The 10284-nt window shown below is 40.8% G+C and overlaps 13 non-coding genes and 2 pseudogenes across 13 annotated transcripts; all 15 read left to right on the top strand.

Moving 5' to 3' along the window:
- Positions 1 to 2003: 2003 nt before the first annotated feature.
- On the top strand, positions 2004 to 2122 carry LOC113757861. The gene has a single exon (XR_003466511.1). It is a non-coding gene; the product is annotated as a 5S ribosomal RNA (ribosomal RNA).
- Positions 2123 to 2537: 415 nt separating this feature from the next.
- Positions 2538 to 2656, top strand: LOC113757872. Its single transcript, XR_003466519.1, has one exon. It is a non-coding gene; the product is annotated as a 5S ribosomal RNA (ribosomal RNA).
- A 416-nt stretch (positions 2657 to 3072) lies between these two features.
- On the top strand, positions 3073 to 3191 carry LOC113757871. Its single transcript, XR_003466518.1, has one exon. It is a non-coding gene; the product is annotated as a 5S ribosomal RNA (ribosomal RNA).
- A 414-nt stretch (positions 3192 to 3605) lies between these two features.
- Positions 3606 to 3724, top strand: LOC113757860. Its single transcript, XR_003466510.1, has one exon. It is a non-coding gene; the product is annotated as a 5S ribosomal RNA (ribosomal RNA).
- A 414-nt stretch (positions 3725 to 4138) lies between these two features.
- LOC113757864 lies at positions 4139 to 4257 on the top strand. The gene has a single exon (XR_003466513.1). It is a non-coding gene; the product is annotated as a 5S ribosomal RNA (ribosomal RNA).
- A 414-nt stretch (positions 4258 to 4671) lies between these two features.
- LOC113757866 lies at positions 4672 to 4790 on the top strand. Its single transcript, XR_003466515.1, has one exon. It is a non-coding gene; the product is annotated as a 5S ribosomal RNA (ribosomal RNA).
- Positions 4791 to 5204: 414 nt separating this feature from the next.
- Positions 5205 to 5323, top strand: LOC113757865. Its single transcript, XR_003466514.1, has one exon. It is a non-coding gene; the product is annotated as a 5S ribosomal RNA (ribosomal RNA).
- Positions 5324 to 5746: 423 nt separating this feature from the next.
- Positions 5747 to 5864, top strand: LOC113757858. Its single transcript, XR_003466508.1, has one exon. It is a non-coding gene; the product is annotated as a 5S ribosomal RNA (ribosomal RNA).
- A 415-nt stretch (positions 5865 to 6279) lies between these two features.
- On the top strand, positions 6280 to 6398 carry LOC113757870. The gene has a single exon (XR_003466517.1). It is a non-coding gene; the product is annotated as a 5S ribosomal RNA (ribosomal RNA).
- Positions 6399 to 6813: 415 nt separating this feature from the next.
- LOC113757869 lies at positions 6814 to 6932 on the top strand. The gene has a single exon (XR_003466516.1). It is a non-coding gene; the product is annotated as a 5S ribosomal RNA (ribosomal RNA).
- A 416-nt stretch (positions 6933 to 7348) lies between these two features.
- LOC113757859 lies at positions 7349 to 7467 on the top strand. Its single transcript, XR_003466509.1, has one exon. It is a non-coding gene; the product is annotated as a 5S ribosomal RNA (ribosomal RNA).
- Positions 7468 to 7882: 415 nt separating this feature from the next.
- LOC113757857 lies at positions 7883 to 8001 on the top strand. Its single transcript, XR_003466507.1, has one exon. It is a non-coding gene; the product is annotated as a 5S ribosomal RNA (ribosomal RNA).
- A 419-nt stretch (positions 8002 to 8420) lies between these two features.
- Positions 8421 to 8545, top strand: LOC113757868 (annotated as a pseudogene).
- A 950-nt stretch (positions 8546 to 9495) lies between these two features.
- LOC113757867 lies at positions 9496 to 9614 on the top strand (annotated as a pseudogene).
- A 416-nt stretch (positions 9615 to 10030) lies between these two features.
- LOC113757862 lies at positions 10031 to 10149 on the top strand. Its single transcript, XR_003466512.1, has one exon. It is a non-coding gene; the product is annotated as a 5S ribosomal RNA (ribosomal RNA).
- The last annotated feature ends 135 nt before the right edge of the window (positions 10150 to 10284 follow it).

Below are 10284 nucleotides of genomic sequence, written 5' to 3'. Positions count from 1 at the left end.
TGCATTTTGACAGCTTTGACACATTTTAGTATTTCGGCTATAACTTGAATTACAGTGATCGGATTGAGATGATTCTTGAACCAATTTGAAACTAAGAGACGTGTCTAAATTTGGTATAAAAACATCAGAGTCCAATTTAGTCGTTTTCTCCGTCAAAAGGTCGAAATACCAAAGTTCAACACTGCTGTCCAAAGTTGAAAACAGAGCTCTGACCAGGTTTTGGTATTTTGGTCATATCTCGGTCTACAAAGTTTCGATTTGGATGATTCTTGAAGCATTGGAAAACTAATTCAAAGGGCTACAACTTTTGTGTTTTGCACAAAAGCCAGTTTGGCCTCCATCATAGAGAATATTGCGGTTGAAGCGAGGTCAAAAGTGAATACGCGTATTGCAACCAAAATTCTGCAATTTGTTCAGCCATTTCTCTTATGTTCATATTGTTTTCCATCTATATTTGGTAAGAGAATTTGGTTGCACATGCTTCTGATGCATAAAGAAGGAAAATATGATTTATTGTCAAGTCAAAAATAATATTGAGATTTGAAAAGCATTAGAGTGGAAGTTAGACTGGTGGAAAGGAGCTTTTCATCAGTTTTTATACAGAGCAACAAACGGGAGATATGGAAGAAGCTGGGGAGTCTGCAGAAATGTAGCTCTTTCATCTTCTGAGTGTTAGGTTAGCATTAGTGTAGAGTAGTATAGTTCATCCATTCTTGTATATTAGTTAGATTATGATGGATGGAGATAAAGAAAGAGGAGTTGAAACTCAAGTGACATGGGTTATCTCTTCTCCAATTCTTTATCTTTTGTATCAGATTCTTAAGTATAGTTAATATACAAGTTCTGGATTTTGTTTTTATTATGTGTCTATAAAGTTTATGCCTTGGGTTTGGTTGAATTTTCTATGATTGTTAGTGTTTATTATTTGGCTATTTGATGCTATTAATTGAGCAAGTTATTTAGCACTTTAGCTCCTTAAATCATGATTAATTTGTTACCATGGATTGTGATTATCTAAGGTGTTTCTTCTGCAATGAAAATTGAGATTTAACACTGGTTCAAGAAGTGCTAAACCTAGGGAGTACACTCACGAGAGTAGAGGTGCACCTATGTGGTTTTAGTGATTCATTTCATGTAATTTCATAGAAGAAATGAATTTGTAGCTAATTTCATAACTATGAGAATATGTATGGATTAGTTATGAGTATAATTAATTTACTACGAAAGTAGGATTCATATGCATAAGGAAATTACACCATAGCTAGCCAAGATAGTAGTAATTAATGATCCAAAAATGACACTTGCATGAGTAGTTAGGAACTTTCATTTGTTATTTGCATAAGTTCAGTAGGTTTCATTTCTTATAATTCATTTATAGTCTAAATAATAGATAAACTTTAGTAGTGCCGGTAATTGTTCAATCTTTCTCGTGGGATCGACCCGATATATGCCATAAACTACTAGTTGACCTGTATACTTGCAGTCAAAACGGGTATAAATTGAATTTTTTAACTTGTACGTATATCAAAAATCCGTCAAGTTTTTGGCGCCGCTACCGGGGAAAAGCTCCTTTCCACCGGTCTAACTTCCACTCTAATGATTTTCAAATCTCAATTTATTAAGAAAGTAAAAAACAATATGATTTTTGACTTGACAATAAAATTTCATATTTGTTCTCTTCTTGTCAAAGCGTGAAGGAGGATCTGAAGGCGCGAGACAAATTAGGAACGGTACGGCTCGATCAAAGCCCGGATCGTCGCTCAAATTTTTCGGCGCAAATGTATCACCGCAAGCGTGAAGGATTGATTTCATGATAATTTAGAGTTGCGGGATGATGGAAAAAAACAGGGTGCAAATCAATAACAAAAAAAATATAAAGTAAATAAATAAAAGGATAAGAGGAAAATGCTTCAATTGACGCTTAAAATGAATTCCGGTCTAGAAAAGCCACACTGCTTCGCTGGGCGGGGTAGTTTAAAAGAATAAAGCGAAAGGAACATGGCGGGTACGATCATACCAGCACTAATGCACCGGATCCCATCAGAACTCCGAAGTTAAGCATGCTTGGGCGAGAGTAGTACTAGGATGGGTGACCCCCTGGGAATTCCTCTTGTTGCACCCCCCTCTTTTTTGTTTCGAAATTCAAATTTTCTATTCGTTCTTTATCCTGTAGTAATTTAGGTCCTTCGGAACGATTGCTTAATATTTTGCTTCTTGTCAAAGCGTGAAGGAGGATCTGAAGGCGCGAGACAAATTAGGAACGGTACGGCTCGATCAAAGCCCGGATCGTCGCTCAAATTTGTCGGCGCAAATGTATCACCGCAAGCGTGAAGGATTCATTTCATGATAATTTAGAGTTGCGGGAAGATGGAAAAAAACAGGGTGCAAATCAATAACAAAAAAATATATAAAGTAAATAAATAAAAGGATAAGAGGAAAATGCTTCAATTGACGCTTAAAATGAATTCTGGTCTAGAAAAGCCACACTGCTTCGCTGGACGGGGTAGTTTAAAAGAATAATGCGAAAGGAACATGGCGGGTGCGATCATACCAGCACTAATGCACCGGATCCCATCAGAACTCCGAAGTTAAGCATGCTTGGGCGAGAGTAGTACTAGGATGGGTGACCCCCTGGGAATTCCTCTTGTTGCACCCCTCTCTTTTTTGTTTCGAAATTCAAATTTTCTATTCGTTCTTTATCCTGTAGTAATTTAGGTCCTTCGGAACGATTGCTTTATATTTTGCTTCTTCTCGAAGCATGAAGGCGGATCTGAAGGCGCGAGACAAATCAGGAACGGCACGGCTCGATCAAAGCCCGGATCGTCGCTCAAATTTGTCGGCGCAAATGTATCAGCGCAAGCGTGAAGGATTGATTTCATGATAATTTAGAGTTGCGGGATGATGGAAAAAAACGGGGGCAAATCAATAACAAAAAAAAAATATGAAAGCAAATAAATAAAAGGATAATAGGAAAATGCTTGAATTGACGCTTAAAATGAATTTCGGTCTAGAAAAGCCACACTGCTTCGCAGGACGGGGTAGTTTAAAAGAATAATGCGAAAGGAACATGGCGGGTGCGATCATACCAGCACTAATGCACCGGATCCCATCAGAACTCCGAAGTTAAGCATGCTTGGGCGAGAGTAGTACTAGGATGGGTGACCCCCTGGGAATTCCTCTTGTTGCACCCCCCTCTTTTTTGTTTCGAAATTCAAATTTTCTATTCGTTCTTTATCCTGTAGTAATTTAGGTCCTTCGGAACGATTGCTTAATATTTTGCTTCTTGTCAAAGCGTGAAGGAGGATCTGAAGGCGCGAGACAAATTAGGAACGGTACGGCTCGATCAAAGCCCGGATCGTCGCTCAAATTTGTCGGCGCAAATGTATCACCGCAAGCGTGAAGGATTGATTTCATGATAATTTAGAGTTGCGGGATGATGGAAAAAAACAGGGTGCAAATCAATAACAAAAAAAAAATAAAGTAAATAAATAAAAGGATAAGAGGAAAATGCTTCAATTGACGCTTAAAATGAATTCCGGTCTAGAAAAGCCACACTGCTTCGCTGGGCGGGGTAGTTTAAAAGAATAAAGCGAAAGGAACATGGCGGGTACGATCATACCAGCACTAATGCACCGGATCCCATCAGAACTCCGAAGTTAAGCATGCTTGGGCGAGAGTAGTACTAGGATGGGTGACCCCCTGGGAATTCCTCTTGTTGCACCCCCCTCTTTTTTGTTTCGAAATTCAAATTTTCTATTCGTTCTTTATCCTGTAGTAATTTAGGTCCTTCGGAACGATTGCTTAATATTTTGCTTCTTGTCAAAGCGTGAAGGAGGATCTGAAGGCGCGAGACAAATTAGGAACGGTACGGCTCGATCAAAGCCCGGATCGTCGCTCAAATTTTTCGGCGCAAATGTATCACCGCAAGCGTGAAGGATTGATTTCATGATAATTTAGAGTTGCGGGATGATGGAAAAAAACAGGGTGCAAATCAATAACAAAAAAAATATAAAGTAAATAAATAAAAGGATAAGAGGAAAATGCTTCAATTGACGCTTAAAATGAATTCCGGTCTAGAAAAGCCACACTGCTTCGCTGGACGGGGTAGTTTAAAAGAATAAAGCGAAAGGAATATGGCGGGTGCGATCATACCAGCACTAATGCACCGGATCCCATCAGAACTTCGAAATTAAGCGTGTTTGGGCGAGAGTAGTACTTGGATTGGTGACCCCCTGGGAAGTCCTCGTGTTGCACCCCTCTCTTTTTTGTTTCGAAATCCAAATTTCCTATTCGTTCTTTATCCTGTAGTAATTTAGCTCCGTCGGAACGATTGCTTAATATTTTGCTTCTTGTCGAAGGGTGAAGGAGGATCTGAAGGCGCGAGACAAATCAGGAACGGTACGGCTCGATCAAAGCCCGGATCGTCGCTCAAATTTGTCGGCGCAAATGTATCAGCGCAAGCGTGAAGCATTGATTTCATGATAATTTAGAGTTGCGGGATGATGGAAAAAAACAGGGTGCAAATCAATAACAAAAAAAATATAAAGTAAATAAATAAAAGGATAAGAGGAAAATGCTTCAATTGACGCTTAAAATGAATTCCGGTCTAGAAAAGCCACACTGCTTCGCTGGACGGGGTAGTTTAAAAGAATAAAGCGAAAGAAATATGGCGGGTGCGATCATACCAGCACTAATGCACCGGATCCCATCAGAACTTCGAAATTAAGCGTGTTTGGGCGAGAGTAGTATTTGGATTGGTGACCCCCTGGGAAGTCCTCGTGTTGCACCCCTCTCTTTTTTGTTTCGAAATCCAAATTTCCTATTCGTTCTTTATCCTGTAGTAATTTAGCTCCGTCGGAACGATTGCTTAATATTTTGCTTCTTGTCGAAGCGTGAAGGAGGATCTGAAGGCGCGAGACAAATCAGGAACGGTACGGCTCGATCAAAGCCCGGATCGTCGCTCAAATTTGTCGGCGCAAATGTATCACCGCAAGCGTGAAGGATTGATTTCATGATAATTTAGAGTTGCGGGATGATGGAAAAAAATAGGGTGCAAATCAATAACAAAAAAAGTATAAAGTAAATAAATAAAAGGATAAGAGGAAAATGCTTCAATTGACGCTTAAAATGAATTCCGGTCTAGAAAAGCCACACTGCTTCGCTGGACGGGGTAGTTTAAAAGAATAAAGCGAAAGGAACGTTGTGGGTGCGATCATACCAGCACTAATGCACCGTATCCCATCAGAACTCCGAAGTTAAGCGTGCTTGGGCGTGAGCAGTATTAGGATGGGTGACCCCTTGGGAATTCCTCTTGTTGCACCCCTCTCTTTTTTGTTTCGAAATTCAAATTTTCTATTCGTTCTTTATCCTGTAGTAATTTAGGTCCTTCGGAACGATTGCTTTATATTTTGCTTCTTCTCGAAGCATGAAGGCGGATCTGAAGGCGCGAGAGAATTCAGGAACGGTACGGCTCGATCAAAGCCCGGATCATCGCTCAAATTTGTCGGCGCAAATGTATCGGCGCTAGCGTGATGGATTGATTTCATGACAATTTATTGTTGCGCGATGAGGGAAAAAAACAGGGTGCAAATCAATAACAAAAAAAAATATGAAAGCAAATAAATAAAAGGATAAGAGAAAAATGCTTGAATTGACGCTTAAAATGAATTTCGGTCTAGAAAAGCCAAAAGCCACACTGCTTCGCAGGACGGGGTAGTTTAAAAGAATAAAGCGAAAGGAACATGGCGGGTGCGATCATACCAGCACTAATGCACCGGATCCCATCAGAACTCCGAAGTTAAGCATGCTTGGGCGAGAGTAGTACTAGGATGGGTGACCCCTGGGAATTCCTCTTGTTGCACCCCTCTTTTTTTTGTTTCGAAATTCAAATTTTCTATTCGTTCTTTATCCTGTAGTAATTTAGGTCCTTCGGAACGATTGCTTAATATTTTGCTTCTTGTCGAAGCGTGAAGGAGGATCTGAAGGCGCGAGACAAATCAGGAACGGTACGGCTCGATCAAAGCCCGGATCGTCGCTCAAATTTGTCGGCGCAAATGTATCAGCGCAAGCGTGAAGGATTGATTTCATGATAATTTAGAGTTGCGGGATGATGGAAAAAAACGGGGGGCAAATCAATAACAAAAAAAAAATATAAAGCAAATAAATAAAAGGATAATAGGAAAATGCTTGAATTGACGCTTAAAATGAATTTCGGTCTAGAAAAGCCACACTGCTTCGCAGGACGGGGTAGTTTAAAAGAATAAGCGAAAGGAACATGGCGGGTGCGATCATACCAGCACTAATGCACCGGATCCCATCAGAACTCCGAAGTTAAGCATGCTTGGGCGAGAGTAGTACTAGGATGGGTGACCCCCTGGGAATTCCTCTTGTTGCACCCCCCTCTTTTTTGTTTCGAAATTCAAATTTTCTATTCGTTCTTTATCCTGTAGTAATTTAGGTCCTTCGGAACGATTGCTTAATATTTTGCTTCTTGTCAAAGCGTGAAGGAGGATCTGAAGGCGCGAGACAAATTAGGAACGGTACGGCTCGATCAAAGCCCGGATCGTCGCTCAAATTTGTCGGCGCAAATGTATCACCGCAAGCGTGAAGGATTGATTTCATGATAATTTAGAGTTGCGGGAAGATGGAAAAAAACAGGGTGCAAATCAATAACAAAAAAAAATATAAAGTAAATAAATAAAAGCATAAGAGGAAAATGCTTCAATTGACGCTTAAAATGAATTCTGGTCTAGAAAAGCCACACTGCTTCGCTGGACGGGGTAGTTTAAAAGAATAATGCGAAAGGAACATGGCGGGTGCGATCATACCAGCACTAATGCACCGGATCCCATCAGAACTCCGAAGTTAAGCATGCTTGGGCGAGAGTAGTACTAGGATGGGTGACCCCCTGGGAATTCCTCTTGTTGCACCCCTCTCTTTTTTGTTTCGAAATTCAAAATTTCTATTCGTTCTTTATCCTGTAGTAATTTAGGTCCTTCGGAACGATTGCTTTATATTTTGCTTCTTCTCGAAGCATGAAGGCGGATCTGAAGGCGCGAGACAAATCAGGAACGGTACGGCTCGATCAAAGCCCGAATCGTCGCTCAAATTTGTCGGCGCAAATGTATCAGCGCAAGTGTGAAGGATTGATTTCATGATAATTTAGAGTTGCGGGATGATGGAAAAAAACAGGGGGCAAATCAATAACAAAAAAAAATATGAAAGCAAATAAATAAAAGGATAATAGGAAAATGCTTGAATTGACGCTTAAAATGAATTTCGGTCTAGAAAAGCCACACTGCTTCGCAGGACGGGGTAGTTTAAAAGAATAAAGCGAAAGGAACATGGCGGGTACGATCATACCAGCACTAATGCACCGGATCCCATCAGAACTCCGAAGTTAAGCATGCTTGGGCGAGAGTAGTACTAGGATGGGTGACCCCCTGGGAATTCCTCTTGTTGCACCCCCCTCTTTTTTGTTTCGAAATTCAAATTTTCTATTCGTTCTTTATCCTGTAGTAATTTAGGTCCTTCGGAACGATTGCTTAATATTTTGCTTCTTGTCAAAGCGTGAAGGAGGATCTGAAGGCGCGAGACAAATTAGGAACGGTACGGCTCGATCAAAGCCCGGATCGTCGCTCAAATTTGTCGGCGCAAATGTATCACCGCAAGCGTGAAGGATTGATTTCATGATAATTTAGAGTTGCGGGAAGATGGAAAAAAACAGGGTGCAAATCAATAACAAAAAAAAATATAAAGTAAATAAATAAAAGCATAAGAGGAAAATGCTTCAATTGACGCTTAAAATGAATTCTGGTCTAGAAAAGCCACACTGCTTCGCTGGACGGGGTAGTTTAAAAGAATAATGCGAAAGGAACATGGCGGGTGCGATCATACCAGCACTAATGCACCGGATCCCATCAGAACTCCGAAGTTAAGCATGCTTGGGCGAGAGTAGTACTAGGATGGGTGACCCCCTGGGAATTCCTCTTGTTGCACCCCCCTCTTTTTTGTTTCGAAATTCAAATTTTCTATTCGTTCTTTATCCTGTAGTAATTTAGGTCCTTCGGAACGATTGCTTAATATTTTGCTTCTTCTCGAAGCATGAAGGCGGATCTGAAGGCGCGAGACAAATCAGGAACGGTACGGCTCGATCAAGCCCGGATCGTCGCTCATAATTTGTCGGCGCAAATGTATCACGCAAGCGTGAAGGATGATTTCAAATGATAATTTAGAGTTGCGGGAAGATGGAAAAAAAACAGGGTGCAAATCAATAACAAAAAATAATAAAGTAAATAAATAAAAGCATAAGAGGAAAATGCTTCAGATTGACCGCTTAAAAAATGAATTCTGGTCTAGAAAAGCACACTGCTCGCTGGACGGGGTCAGTTAAAAGAATAATGCGAAAAAGGAACATGGGCGGGTGCGATCATACCAGCACAAATGCACCGATCCCATCAAGAACTCCCGAAGTTAAGCATGCTTGGGCGAGAGTAGTACTAGGATGGGTGACCCCTTTGCTGTTGAATTCCTCTTGTTGCACACCCTCTCTTTTTTGTTTTCGAAATATTCAAAATTCTATTCGTTCTTTATCCTGTAGTAATTTACGGTCCTTCGAACGAATTGCTTTATATTTTGCTTCTTCTCGAAGCAATAAGGCGATCTGAAGGCCGAGACAAAATCAGGAACGGTAACGGCTCGATCAAAAGCCCGAATCGTCGTCAATTTGTCGCGCAACATGTAAATCAGCGCAAAGTGTGAAGGATTGGATTTCATGATAATTTAGAGTGCGGATGAGGAAAAAAACAGGGGCAAATCAATAACAAAAAAATATGAAAGCAAATAAAATAAAAGGATATTAAGGAAAAGCTTGAATTGACGCTTAAAATGAATTTCGTCTAGAAAAGCCACACTGCTTCGCGGACGGGGTAAGTAAAAGAATAAAGCGAAAGGACATGGCGGGTACGATCATACCAGGCACTAATGCACCGGATCCCATCAGAACTCCGAACGTTAAGCATGCCTTGGGCGAGAGTAGTAACTAGGTATCGGTGACCCCCTGGGAATCCTCTTGTTGCAACCCCCTCTTTTGTTTCGAAACATTCAAATTCTATTCGTTCTTTATCCTGTAGTAATTTAGGTCCTTCGGAACGATTGCCTTATATTTTGCTTCTTCTCGAAGCATGAAGGCGGATCTGAAGGCGCGAGACAAATCAGGAACGGTACGGCTCGATCAAAGCCCGGATCGTCGCTCAAATTTGTCGGCGCAAATGTATCAGCGCAAGCGTGAAGGATTGATTTCATGATAATTTAGAGTTGCGGGAAGATGGAAAAAAACAGGGTGCAAATCAATAACAAAAAAAAATATAAAGTAAATAAATAAAAGGATAAGAGGAAAATGCTTCAATTGACGCTTAAAATGAATTCCGGTCTAGAAAAGCCACACTGCTTCGCTGGACGGGGTAGTTTAAAAGAATAAAGTGAAAGGAACGTTGTGGGTGAGATCATACCAGCACTAATGCACCGTATCCCATCAGAACTCCGAAGTTAAGCGTGCTTGGGCGTGAGCAGTATTAGGATGGGTGACCCCTTGGGAATTGTTCTTGTTGCACCCCTCTCTTTTTTGCTTCGAAATTCAAATTTTCTATTCGTTCTTTATCCTGTAGTAATTTAGGTCCTTCGGAACGATTGCTTTATATTTTGCTTCTTCTCGAAGGATGAAGGCGGATCTGAAGGCGCGAGAGAATTCAGGAACGGTACGGCTCGATCAAAGCCCGGATCATCGCTCAAATTTGTCGGCGCAAATGTATCAGCGCTAGCGTGATGGATTGATTTGATGACAATTTATTGTTGCGCGATGAGGGAAAAAAACAGGGTGCAAATCAATAACAAAAAAAAATATGAAAGCAAATAAACAAAAGGGTAAGAGAAAAATGCTTGAATTGACGCTTAAAATGAATTTCGGTCTAGAAAAGCCACACTGCTTCGCAGGACGGGGTAGTTTAAAAGAATAAAGTGAAAGGAACATGGCGGGTACGATCATACCAGCACTAATGCACCGGATCCCATCAGAACTCCGAAGTTAAGCATGCTTGGGCGAGAGTAGTACTAGGATGGGTGACCCCCTGGGAATTCTTCTTGTTGCACCCCTCTTTTTTTTGTTTCGAAATCCAAATTTCCTATTCGTTCTTTATCCTGTAGTAATTTAGCTCCGTCGGAACGATTGCTTAATATTTTGCTTCTTGTCGAAGCGTGAAGGAGGATCTGAAGGCGCGAGACAAATCA

The sequence above is a fragment of the Coffea eugenioides genome, unplaced genomic scaffold (genome assembly GCF_003713205.1).
Source record: "Coffea eugenioides isolate CCC68of unplaced genomic scaffold, Ceug_1.0 ScVebR1_3383;HRSCAF=4589, whole genome shotgun sequence".
NCBI lineage: Eukaryota > Viridiplantae > Streptophyta > Magnoliopsida > Gentianales > Rubiaceae > Coffea > Coffea eugenioides.
Note: the sequence above shows the minus strand (reverse complement) of the source record. Positions and strands in the feature narration are given on the sequence as shown.